The sequence below is a fragment of the Nannospalax galili genome, unplaced genomic scaffold, assembly GCF_000622305.1.
Source record: "Nannospalax galili isolate Female #2095 unplaced genomic scaffold, S.galili_v1.0 scaffold15, whole genome shotgun sequence".
Lineage (NCBI taxonomy): Eukaryota > Metazoa > Chordata > Mammalia > Rodentia > Spalacidae > Nannospalax > Nannospalax galili.
The window spans coordinates 2,594,295-2,605,503 of NW_008337322.1; positions in this window are offsets into that span (position 1 = coordinate 2,594,295).

The window sequence follows — 11,209 nt, forward strand, 5'->3', positions numbered from 1 at the left end:
AGTAACCTAACCTCAACTGACAGTGGATAATGAAAATGCGATGGAGTTTTCTACTAAGCAGAAAATAAAGATGAAATCATGAAATTTTGCAGGTAAATGGATGGAACTAGAAACTGTTGAAATTTGTGAAGTAACACAGACTCAGGAAAAAAAAACAATGAAATATATTCTCCCTCATATGTGGATCCTAGTACCAAATCCTTATAAGTGAGTATGTTTCCAAATATAATTACAGGAACCAGGATAATGGAAAGGAACCAGGGAGGTAAAGGAAAAGAAAGATTCTGAAAAATAAGAACAGTAGGAAACAGGCATTAATAAGGGAGATATGAATAAAAATGGGTTATTTTAAAGGGCGAGGGGAGGGAAGGTTATACAAGGAAACTTGGAGATAAAGGAAAAGAAGGGGCTCAAGATAGGTGGGACCATAGGAGATTATTAAGGGAGAAATGGGAAATTATTATTAAGGGAAAAATTGTAATTATTATTAAGGGAGAAATGGAAATTATTATTAAGGAAAAAATGGGAATTATTAAGGGAGAAATAGGAAAAATGGGGGCACTTTAGAGTGGGAAACCATGGTGGAAGGAATCGGCAATGCGCAAGACAAATAATGCCTAGCTAGTTTTAAAAAAACCAGAGGGAACCATATTAATTAAACAACCTACTGACAAATTATACATACAACAAGCTCAAGGAATATAATTTATGTCTAGGCAAGGTTTATCTGAGACTGTTTTGTCTTTGCTCAAGCTTTATCTACATAGCACATGGTAATTAATGTACCAGACTGGTAGAACTAAACTTCTTGGATGTTTAACAGCTATACTTTGAAGCCTGTAATAATTTGGTCGAAGGGACATAAAGGACAGTTTTTGCTCCTTGCCCTCCTAGGTCAACTATATTCCAGGGGACCATGAGCATCTCTCAAAATGTCCTGTAATTGTGGTGGGTCACCTGTCCTCTTGATCAAGGAGGCCATAGAGACCCCACCAAATGGACTTGAACCAGTGTCCAGTCTGCAAAGAGGAGGGTCAACAGAGGAATCATTTCCTCCATGCTTCTAAGTGAAGCCAGCCATGCATGAGCAGGACCTTTGACTTATCTTCACATAGATGGAGCAGGTAAAAGAAAGGAGCCAGGGGCTCCTCCCAAGCCCATGTGACCCATGACAAAAAGATCCTCAAATAAAATAAATTGGTTTATCTGGGCCAACTCTATGGTCTTAAACACCCAAAAGGAAAGTATAACCAAAGTTTAAAGGGATCAATATAATTCTTTAAGAGTCCATGTGTATAGCTAAAGGCTACTCAATAAGAAACAATGCCAGACAGCAGATAGCTTCCTTTGAGTTGCTGGCCAGGGTGGCCCAAGATAGTAACCCAGCATAGAACTGGAAAAATGAACAGCAGACCCCAATTTTATCTAAAGGAATATTGGCAACTGATTGATGTTCGATAAAGAAGATCTGATCTTCCTAAAACAAGGAACTCTAGAAAGGCTGACTAGAGTCAGTGGATGGCCAAGCACTGAGGAATGGATAGGGACACTGACAACACAGTGGACAGTAACAGGGACAAGAGAGTATATGGGCTGCAGTGGGGTGGGGGGTGAGGCTATGGGAGAGCACCGTTTGGGATGTAGATATATGGTTGAATAAGATTGGTTGGGACGTTCTGTATGAAATGCACACAAAAAATCAACAAAAGAGATAATGAGTTATATTTTTTAAAAAAAGAGAAAGAGGGGGACACTGCAGAATTATTCTGAGAAACTTCTAGCATAAAATAAACCCACTGATGTTAGCAATCATGAAAATGACTATCAAACTCTCAGGAAACTGAAATGTAGATCAGACTGCAGCATAGTAGCAGTTGTATAAATGTGGAGGGGTGTCTCCCAATTGGCTGGTTCCTCCAGTGGGTGGGGCCTGATGCTGAGTGTGGACTACAAAGGGGAAGCCAGGAGCCATCTTGGGACAGAAGCCAGGAGCCACAGGTGGCACATGTGGTGTAGGGAATGTGCAGCCAGCGCAGCAACTCAAAGACAAAATGGACTGACTCCTGTGGACCCGGGGAGAGATCACTGGCCCCTGAGGCATGAGTGAATGCTAGCAGGGACTACGGTAGCTGGGACGCAGTCTGGTACGGTGGGCTCTATCTGCCGGAGGTTTGGGGTAGGCACTGGGTTCTCATTCCTTTGTAAGTTAATAAACTCACATAAAATATATTATACGGTTTGTCTGATCACACAGGAGACCCAGAGAGAATTCGGGCCACAACACTGGCATAATCTGCAGGATAAAGGAACTACAGCCTTGGCGATGTGGGTCTCAGAATGCAGTGCTGTTCCCGCTGCCCCTGTGGTGGGTCAGCTGGGCTCTGAGTACCAAATCCAGGAGAGAAGCCAATCAAAAGCCATATACTTAATGGGGTTAGGGCTAGTCAATATGGGCTATACAGTGGATCATAAAATCTGTAATTAAAAAGGGCATGGTGGTGCACACCTTTAATCCCAGCACTTGGGAGGCAGAGGCAGGTGGATCTCTGTGAGTTCAAGGCCAGCCTGGTTTATATAGTGAGTTCCAGGACAGCTGGGGCTACAAGGAGACCCTGTCTCAAAAAAAAAAAAAAAAGAGCTCAACCATACAGAAGCATGGGCCACAGCTATGTTGTAAATGTGAGGATATGCTGTGTCTACGTGAAGGTTTGTTAATGGTTACCTAAAGGCTAGAAAATCTTTTACTTGCTCTGGACCCAAATGGAGCTCCCAGAGAGACAGAGTAGGCACTTTGCATGATAAGAGATGTGTCCCAGGCAGGGAAAGCTGCAAAGGCTGAGCTGGCGGACCCAGCCACAGAGCTGGAGAGAGAAAAAAAGGTGGGACAATTTGACTTGTGTAAAGTCCAAGGACTCAGAGGAAAAGAAAGATAAAAGTAAAAAAGGGAAAAAGGCTAACTGTGCTGTAGCTAGGAAATATTCTATGCTAAAACTGTTAAAGCTATGAAAAACTTACAAGCAAGCAAGCAAGCAGAGAGCCCCTGGCCATGTGGCTTGTGAGAGTGTGGGACATGGGAGCAAATGACGTCAGTCTAAGACCTTCAGAAGCTTCACAGCTGAGTTATATAACCACCCATCCATTCTTGCGATACAGGCTGTTCAACCTAGGCCAATGCAGAGGGGAGCAGTCCTTAGTGGGGTGGCTGGTTGAAGGCATTAAAGATACATGTTTGTCACCAAGGGAGACAAACATGATTAGCAGGGGCTGCAGGACTACAAAAGGAGGAGCAGGCATTACTGAGAGAACTAGGTATGAGAAAAGCAATATATGATGGCAGTTCACTGGGCCAGATGAGACTGTGTTCACCAGAGCCATGAAAGAAAGCTTAATTCAAATGGGACCTCGAGAATGGTATGGGGCTTTAATGGCTTTACTGGGCCCATTGATAGGACAGGATCTTTATAAAGTGAGAGAGACTTTGGCAAATCTAAATGATTCTGACCAGCATGTAAAACATGTCTGTAAAATAACAGAACACACTATAAGAGATATAATAAAGACCAGACAGAGGAAATGGTCCACTTGGGTTACTCGAAGACAAATGTGGCAAGACTTATGTGAAACCCAAACCCCCAGAGAAAAAATTGATAGATAGCCAAATTCAGTACTAAAGCATTTCTGGAAGGTTTTAAACCAGAAGAACAGTTTACAAAGGACAATCGAAGAAAACAACTATACAAGGGGCGGTTAAGAATCCCCGAGGATTAAATAAGATGCATTTCTCTTCTGATAAAGGCTATAGTAGGGGTAGAAGCAGGTTTTCCCACCCAGTTCTCCCAAGCAAGCAACCTGGTGTGGTCAATGGGAAGATGACAGATGTTGCTATGGTCAGGAGGCAGACCCAGGGCCTGTCTGACTCAGGGAACCAACAAGTGCAGCGGGGACAGGAGAAGCTCCCTGTCTCCTTAGCCCAGTGCAGGGTCAGACAGCGGGGGCCAACACCTGTAAGTGTATCAAGAATAAAAGAACCAAAAGGGAAAACTAAAAATGGTAAAGAGCTAAGCAAATTAATGCCTCGTACCCATACTATGGTACCTAACAAGGATCTATGGAGAAAACAGTTAATACGAATGGACAAAACCTTTCCATGCTGTGTGAGACCTTGCCTATGATTGATTTGATATATAATACTAACGTTCCTTTGAGTGTTTTACAGATGTGAAACCCATTTGAAAGATACCTGAAGAAGCAAAGGCCAGCTATAGCTGTAAGATCCTTGGGAGTTTTATGTAGGCTGGGTAAGATGAGGATAGAAACTCTCAAACTATAATCTGTTAAGAAAATATACAGTACCAGGGGTGGGTGGGCCCCCTATGAGCTGTTGGTCAGAGAGATCCTTGAGGTCCTCCAATTCACCAAGGCTATTGCCACTAATGTCGGTTGTACACTAGAAAGGTCAGTAAGGCCACATTGCTGAAGACACTGCATGTTGTGAGTGTGGGGGAGAAGAAGAAAAGATGGAAATGGGACTTAGCCAAAACACTCCATGTCACTGGATCAATGATGTTCATATTGCCAGGAGGCTCTATACGGATGGTTAGGGAAGAAAGGATCCCCTATAATTCTACTCAATGATGGACCCCATGTGCTTCACACCATGGACATGCCAAGCAATATCTGCAAGTGCAATAATGGCTCAACAAACACATGCATAGCTGACAAATTTCTAATGGATAAGGCCCGCTCCTAGTGGTGGAACACACATCTGGTGCTGTAGACTAGGCCAAAGTCTTGTGTCAAGACAGGCTACAGGCCCTAGTGGAGAAGCCATCATGAGTATGTTGTTTAATGAGTATAGCACACCTACTGGGATATCATCTAGCCATTTGTGTGTACATTCATGTTTGTTTAAATGTGTCTACTTCCTTCCATTTGTCTTTATAGTAGAAGAAACACCACTGAGATAGATCAGTGGCCATAGCCTAAAGACGACTAATGGGGAGGCCCAAGAAGCCACTCTCTCACCATGATACAAGAGAGATCACCCTACATCTATCACCCCCTCCAAGTCTCAGGGACTTTAGCAGAAGATGGACTGAAAGATTGTAAGAGCGGAGGAAAGAGGTGGAGTGTCTCCTGATTGGCTGGTTCCTCCAATGGGTGGGCCCTGACGGGAGCATGGACTACGAAGTGAAGCCAGGTGCCATCTTGGGACAGAAGCCAGGAGCCGTGGGTAGCATGTGTGGGTGGGGAACATGCAGCCAGCGCAGCAACTCAAAGACAGAATGGACTGACTCCTGTGGACCCGGGGCAAGATCACTGGCCCCTGAGGTGTGAGCGAATGCTAGCGGGGACTGTGGTAGTCAGGGAAAGGTCTGATAAGGCAGGCTCTAGCTGCCGGTGGCGTGGGGCTAGGCACTGGGTTCTCATTCCTTTGCAAGTTAATAAACTCACATAAAATATATTATACGGTTTGTCTGATCATGCAGGAAACCCAGAAAGAATTCAGGCCACAAGCAGATTTTGATTTTTGCTTCCTTTCTAGGTACAATATTTACAAACATTGAATGAAGTCTCATATTTTCAACTGGGGCACAACTGTGGTATGGATGTGTTCCTTTTGTGTGCATGGTTATATTTATGACCAACATAGAAGAATGAAGCACTACACTTAATTTACGTGCATATTACAGAAATCCATTCAGCCTTTAATGTTTCTTGAGCATAGGACTCATAATTGCTTTCTTACAAGGCACAAACTACAGACAAGGATATCAAGATCCTAGGGTTGGCAAGAATTTACACACAGTTTTCTACAATCAAATTCCTTGACCAGTTCTCTTAGTTTTTCCCTGGATTCTCCAGTTCTTATCTTTTTTTTCTTAATCATGTCTATTTGCATAAAAAAGCAAATTAACTCAGCTTGACCACATTGACCAACCCTTGTAAAGACTTCCTGAATAAAGGAGCCAGCATATCAGTGAGGCACATACATGGGACACAACCTTTGATGTTTAAGAACTGATTATGAACACACAAACACAGAGGGAGGTAGATAGTCCAGTCAGCAAACTTCTAGCCTTGCAACCACAGGGACCTGATTTTGATTCTCAACACCCACATAAAAAGCTGGGCTTGGTGACAAGCACTTGCAATCCTAGAATAGAGGAGGTAGGGACAGGCTTCCTGCAGTCACCAATTGGGTGTTATAACAAAATCATGGCACTCTCTCTAGGTTCTACAGAGACTGCTGTCTAAATAAACAAGGAGGGAGGAGACCTTTGAAACAATGTACTGAGTTCAACCTTTAGCATCAACATGAAACTACACACACATGTGTACTCACATACATGTGAACATGCACACACACACACAAAGTAAAAATAGAAACAAACATATACTACTGTTCGGGAGACAGTTCTGACATCTTTGCATATGAACCAAGCATTAGAATCAGGAGAGGGAGACCACAGTGGTTCACAACTGGCCCTTCTAGGCTTCTCTGTGCTATTAACCACAAATTTCTCTTTTCCATTTCCAGCTGGCCACTTAGTATCTCTGCTCTTTGTGCCTAGCCCACTCCCTGTTCACCCCACTTCATACCCAGGCACGATGGTTTGCCTTTGGGACCTACTGCTTCCTCTCAAACCTAATCATTCTTTAGCTTAAATGAGTTGAAAGTTCTCAGCACAAGTCAAACACAGGAGACAGACCAAACACGTTATGGCATTATCTCCTTGCTCCAAATAGCTGGGGCCACTCATTCTCTTTCTATGGGCTTCTCTCTGCCCGTCTCAGCTGAGCTGGGTCTCTATTTCCAACACCTTTAATTTTAGTTGTCACAAGAAAAACACAAGCGATCTTGTCATAAAATCCGTTTATACACCCTCCCTAAGGAAATGGTATTTTGGGAAGCAGAAATTAACAAAACATCCAGAGCCCAGAAATTTGAATAGTTTTCAGAACAATGAACATTAAACCTACTACTTTCTAACATTAAAAAAAAAACCATGTCATGGGGCTAGAGAGAAGGCACAGGGGTTAAGAGCACTGGCTGCTCTTGCAGAAGACCTGGCTGGATTTGGTTCCCAGGGCCCAACAGAGGCTAACCACCGTCCATAACTCCAGTTCCAGGGGATCCTATGCTTTCTTCTGGGCCCTGAAAGCATTGCATGCATGTGGTGCACAAACATACATGTAGACAAAACACTGATATACATAAAATAAAACTTAAAAAAATATTTTTAATCATGCCAAATGACCATTACCCTTTTGTAATATTTTAAAAGCACATTTGTAATGTGAATGTGCTTTTAAACTGTAGAGCACAATATGTGCTGGGGGTTTATTTGTGGTCAGTTATTTCCTGCAGTGAAGGGGATCTTAAGGACTCTCTGTTCTTATCCCCATGAGACCTCAGCAGGTGTCTCCAGAGTCACCTTGGCTACCCAGTGCTGTCTAGACTCAGCCACGCACTTGCTATGTGCATGAAGCCCACACTTCCCACTGCCCACTGTGCTTGAGAACACTTGCCTGGCTGACAAGGGGCTCATGTTCGTTTGATCTTTTCTGTGTTTTTTACACATTTCAAACAAAAGACAGCTCACTTTCTCAAGAGCCCCTATGAAGCCCTATACAGCAATAGGATTGTATTTACTCTTCGATACCAAGGAAGGTGGAAACAGACCAGGGAAACCCGGAGTCAGAATTCTCTGAAGCAGTTAGTGTTGACGTGAAGTTCACATCTCTGAGGTCCTGCCCCACCGCGTGGGACGGGAAGGGCCTTGTCCGAATCCTTGCTTACTGTGCTATTTAGTGGGTGGTTCCCTACTCTGTCCTCAGCTTCCCTCCAAACAATCAAGAAATCTCTAGGAACTTGCTTTTCCTCAAGAGCCCTGCGTGATGGGGTTGCATCAACTTGACGCTCACCCTTGCAACCTGCCTTTCAGGACACTCTTCCCTCTCTGTGCAGGTCTGTGACCCCGTTATTTCTTCACATCACTCACCATGTTTCCTGGTAACTCAGATGCAGCACCAACCTGCTGCCTCCTGACCTTGGAACTGAAGGCCAGTCTTTCCTGCAGCTTCTAGAGAGGACACGAGGTCCCTGGAAGATTACAGTGTTCAGAGCCGATACCAGTGATGCAGACAGAGGTAGAAGTGAGGAGCCAAGACTTCGGGGGCCCAGGGGCCCCTGAGCACATTTGGGGTTGTCAGCATATGGAGACATTGGTGTTTCATTAATGAGAGAATGTTGTGAAGCGGGGGGTGGGGGATACAGAAGGAATTTCAGTATATTTCTGGAGTGTATTCTCCTAAAATGGTTAATTATGAATAATTAAAAATACTCTGCTTCGAATTGCCAGCCTGAACTTTACCATACACCAGCAAGAATGTAACATGGGAAAGATCTGTTTGCATGTAGTTCGAGCTTTCATAAGGAATTTTGACAATGCTTGGAGTTCACACGTGGTTTTGCATCTTGTGGATACGTGCAAGAATATTTCTTAATTCACACTCTTCCCTGTCCTGAGTAGAATTGCTCAGTGTGGGAGAAGATGGCAGCCAACTTGTTTCCTTCTCAGATGAAACTCTGAGAGAGGAAGTGGAAGACACAATTGGCACAGCACAGGTCAAGGGCACTTGACCCAGGACCCTAGTGAGACTCCTGCCCCTCTCTGTGGGGAGCACCTGTCTTCTTTCAATCTTTCAAAGCAGAAAGGAGCACAACTTGACATCTGCGTCTTAAGACTTCCCAACCTAGAGCAAAAGGATGCGGCTAGTAAATATATCCCCAGACTGAAAAGAATGTGTAAAGACGGCCTGCATTACAGACACAAGCACTAATAGTCACTCTGGACAGCTCATTCCCACTCAAGGGAAGAGTTCTCTCCTGCAACACTTTGAATTCCTTGCCTCTTGGAGCACTGTCTAGACTGCTAATTCTGTGAGAGTCCTCTGTCCGCTCTGACACTTCTCTTGGATTCTTACAGGCTTACCAATGTCCTTTCATCTACTTTCTGAGTGTTTGCACCTGAAAGCTCTGAAGTCAGACTTGGGCATCTCAATGGGAATGGAAGTCGCTGTGCCTCTCGAGTGCTGCTCCTGTATTTTGTCCTTGGATTTCCCCTTGAGCCTCCCCATCTCTGCACTACGTGACCTGTCAGAAATAGATTTCAAATCAGTGGACACTGAGACGATGATCACTCAGTGCTGACTGCTCTTCTAGGTCTTGGGGGTATGACAGACATAGTTTCCCTGGTGAAAATCAAAGATTCAGGGGCAGTATGTTTGACTTTGAAGAAGGAATCCACTGAGCACACCCCTTTAACAATTCCTGAAATGATATACAATTCATTCAACTCTTCATTACAAAACCGAAATGCATTTGGAATTCTTTGAAGTCACTTTTCTCCTATGTCTCCTTAAACCACTCTGCAAACATTTCCTGAATAAATACCTCATACATCTTTATGCTCTCTGCCTTTGCACTGGCTTTTGGCTTGTTCTCAGCCATTAAGAGCACTACAGAACCATCGGGTCACTTCTCTCCTCCAGAGTGATCCTGGATGGGTCATCTCCCTTGGCTCAGAACCCTCAGTTCCCGTCCTTCACTATACCCTGTCCACAGAAAATTCCAACTCCTCTCGGAAGAAAGCAAGTTCTTTCTCCTGCAGAGACTTATCCATAAACACCAACCCTCCATTTCCTCACCAGTGTCTCCATTCCTTCTTTCCTACCTCGGAAAAGGAAGCACGAAAGACATCCCTGTCACCTCAAGTCCCAGGTTTTCAGGAACTGCCCTGCTGTTGCCTGATGCGTGTCTTGTCAGCGCTGTGTGATTCCTGTAGAACTGCTCACATTTCCTGTCTCCCTCACCTGTCTGCTCCGTGATTCCTCAACATCACGCCATCTACACACAGCGTCTCAAGCAGTGGTGCTTAGGAAGCATTTGGTGAGTGAGCGCTAGAATGAGTGAAGGACTGCAATTTAAATCTAGTTTCCTCCGGTATGTGTACTTACATGGTTTCTCCTTCATAAGCACCATTCAAACTTTAGTTTCCTAACACAAAATATAACATTCTTTCTAGGCTGATTCTTATCTTTACGAGTTTGTTAATCTAACCAAAATATCTCTTATAAGACTTCATGTTTTTCAACCTTTGCACATTTTTTGAGGTCTGAATACCTGACTTGAATAATGAGTGCAATATACTTTTGCCTACATATAATATTTTAGTAACATTAAAATTCCCTTCTCAGGTGACACATTACTAAAATTAAACTTACAGAGAAAGAGCACAGAGACAAGGGAAAAGAGACAATTAATTCCCTTTTCAACATTTTTCTTTTGGTGTGCTGAACAAGAACATAGATCGCTCTGGTTCTTTTCATAGAAGATGCAACCCGTGTTACCATCTTTCATCCCAAACGCACTTACTGTATGCTTGGTCTGTTCTTAAATATGTGCTTTCCTCCAGAGAAACAGATAAGGCTGCTTGCTCCAGTGTGAAAATGAAGAAGAGGAGACACAAGAGGAGAAACAGGAAAATATTGTCTCCTATAAATTCTCAGTTTAAAAGAAATCTATCTTATGGTTATTTTCTTTTGAGGCAAAGTTTGGCCATGAAATGTTGTGATCAGTACCTACCTTCTTTCCTTGTGCAAATTAAATGAGAATATTGAGTGAAACGTATCAGGTGTTGGAGAGCAGAAAAAAGAAAGACTTTAAAGTTCAGAAATAAGAGGCAGAGCCAGACCTGCAACAGACAAGGAATGTGTTCCTTTATTCAGAGAATACAGCAAAGGACAGAGGCCTGGCCTCAGGCATCTGCATCGAGGGAGGGGATGTTTCCACTTTTATGGGAATTCTGCTGTTCACAGCTGTAGGAGTTTTCTTAGTACCAAGGTGTGTTATCCTTTTTAAATATTTTTTTTTATTTTTTAGAAGAACTATTTCATTATAGCTTTAACATACTCAATAACAGCTTCAAGAGCAAAGATACATCTTTCAAAAGTGGTTATAAAATTTTTAGGTTCACTGTTGAATTAATATAGTTATACAATATTGAACTCAGTATAAACCCTGTAAACATAAAATTAAATGAGTTTTTAACTTTTTAAAAAGATCTCCATTTTATTTTAAAATATACTGTTTCTTACAGAAAGACTCATTGGTTTTGCTAATAATGCTGTGATGTTGGCACAT